Raw genomic sequence first — 2,919 nt, forward strand, 5'->3', positions numbered from 1 at the left:
ATCTGAATCCAGTAAGGAGTGGATCCTCGACTCAGGGTGTTCTTTTCACATGTGTCCTCACAAAGACTGGTTTGAGACATATTGATTCCCTTCCGTGGACATAGATCCAGTTGGATTGAACCATGCAAACGATCTGTGTTTGCTTGTGGCAAACCAAAAAAAATGAGTTGGGAGAGCTTTTTTTGAGGGAATCCTCCACTATTTTCAAATTGAGAGAGAGTTTGGGAGAAGAGAAGAGAGATTTCTGGAGGAGAAGAGCCCAAGTGAAGAAGAACTTCTTCTTCTTCATCATTCATCTTTTTCTTTTTGTTTTCTCCTATTTTTTCTTGCTTCCTTGTGTTGAGAGTGCTTCCTCCTTCTTCTTCTTTCTTACATTTAATGAAAAGAGAGTGAAGTTAGGAGAGAGATTTGAAAGAGAGGAGAGGGTTTCTGGAGAGAAGATCAAGCAAAGAAGATCACCTTCTTCTTTTCTTCTTCCCTCAAATTTCTTCCACCAAAAATCTATTTTCTTCATCTTTTTCTTCCTCTTCCACCACCAATTTCTGGAAGAGGGTGAGAGAGCTTGGAGAAGACTTCAAGAGCGACGGAAAGCGACGCGTCTCCTTCTGAAAGGAGAGCTTCTACTCAACTTTGAAAAAGTGAAGAAGTCGCATCACCTACATGGGGAGACCTTCCTCTCATGCTTGGAAGAAGGGGGAGAGGAGCCACTCTATCGCCTCCAATTTTCATTGAATGTCAATGGAATTTTCCACCAACTTTGCCTCCAACTCGACAATCTATTCATGTGATTTTAAATCAGTTGCCACTTCAATGGTCTCAAGGTCAGCGATGTGTTCCCTAGCATCCCATTAGTGCTCCCTGACCTCTAACAGGCCTTCCTCCAACATGAACATGTGTCTCTTCAAATCACCTTGCTCGCTAGTGTGGATCACCCCCCTCACCTACCGCTCACCTACCTCCCACCTACCACTCTCTTGCTTCTATAAATAGAGAGGGTGTGAGGCTTAGGAGAGCAAAGGGAAGAGATCTTAAGCTACCAAAAAGGAGGAGAGAATAACTAAAGAGCTAGAGAGGAGGAGAGCATCTTAAGGCCTTGTAACAAGGTGTCGCTTGAGAGGGAGGTCATAGAAGGAAGATGAGGGCTCATCTTTATGTATAAGCTATGTATTCTCCATTTCTTTTGCCTTAGTGAACTATTTGATTGATTCCCTTCCGTGGACATAGATCCAGTTGGATTGAACCATGCAAACGATCTGTGTTTGCTTGTGTTTCTTTTTCGTCTCATTTCTATGCCAGGAAGTACATATCTCACAACACCTCCACTATTTTCAAATTGAGAGAGAGTTTGGGAGAAGAGAAGGGAGATTTCTGGAGGAGAAGAGCCCAAGTGAAGAAGAACTTCTTCTTCTTCATCATTCATCTTTTTCTTTTTGTTTTCTCCTATTTTTTCTTGCTTCCTTGTGTTGAGAGTGCTTCCTCCTTCTTCTTCTTTCTTACATTTAATGAAAAGAGAGTGAAGTTAGGAGAGAGATTTGAAAGAGAGGAGAGGGTTTCTGGAGAGAAGATCAAGCAAAGAAGATCACCTTCTTCTTTTCTTCTTCCCTCAAATTTCTTCCACCAAAAATCTATTTTCTTCATCTTTTTCTTCCTCTTCCACCACCAATTTCTGGAAGAGGGTGAGAGAGCTTGGAGAAGACTTCAAGAGCGACGGAAAGCGACGCGTCTCCTTCTGAAAGGAGAGCTTCTACTCAACTTTGAAAAAGTGAAGAAGTCGCATCACCTACATGGGGAGACCTTCCTCTCATGCTTGGAAGAAGGGGGAGAGGAGCCACTCTATCGCCTCCAATTTTCATTGAATGTCAATGGAATTTTCCACCAACTTTGCCTCCAACTCGACAATCTATTCATGTGATTTTAAATCAGTTGCCACTTCAATGGTCTCAAGGTCAGCGATGTGTTCCCTAGCATCCCATTAGTGCTCCCTGACCTCTAACAGGCCTTCCTCCAACATGAACATGTGTCTCGGCCTCTGGTTCTTCTTTTATAAACTTAATTTCCTTCAACCTTGGTCAAAAAATTTTGGCATGAAGGCACAACCTTGAGATCTTAATCTCTTCAACGATAGCTCTATCCATCACAAGATGCTAAAGTCGTAGCAGGGAGTCACTCTTCTTCAAAATAAGAATTCATGGCTCCCACAAAACGGAAAAAATATTACCTCAAGAGTATTGATGAATCAGTACTCCAATGGTGGGGTGCCACGTAGCGCCACGGTGGGACCATTGCGTACGTGACACCCCACCATTGGAGTACACTTCTGAGGTAATATTTTTTTCCACAAAACGTCTTTTTTAAAAGCCACCAAGGGAGTGCACCTTTTAAGTTTGTTAAAAACCACAATTAATATTATTTTTGACTATTAAATCATTTTTCTTTGGAAAACATAATGACGTTACTACGGACGCTTAGAAAACATATCCAAGATCATGGCAAAGATGATACGACCCTTATTCTCCGACAAAAGTACAATCAAGAACAATAAGGAAGTCCCAATTCGTACTATTGTTATGTTAACATTTTCTAACTTACGTCCAACTCTACTAGAAAGTAAACAAGTTCTTGTTTATAAACAACTCAGACTACTAGGCAAAGAAAATTTCATTTATGATTGCACTCATTCAAAAGATCAAGAGACTACTCTCTACGAGTGGAGCTAGGGCTGCCAAAAACGGCTCATTGTTCGCGAACAACTCTTGTTTAACTTTTTAACATACTCGTGTTCGTTCGTTCGCAAAGTTAACGAGCCGAACACTAACGTTTTTTTATGCTCTATATATAAACAAGCCGAATACTAACAAAAATTTGTTCGTCCATGTTTAGCTCGAATATTACTCATAAATTATATATATATATATATAT

This window comes from Phalaenopsis equestris, unplaced genomic scaffold (genome assembly GCF_001263595.1).
Source record: "Phalaenopsis equestris unplaced genomic scaffold, ASM126359v1 Scaffold000134, whole genome shotgun sequence".
NCBI classification, from domain to species: domain Eukaryota; kingdom Viridiplantae; phylum Streptophyta; class Magnoliopsida; order Asparagales; family Orchidaceae; genus Phalaenopsis; species Phalaenopsis equestris.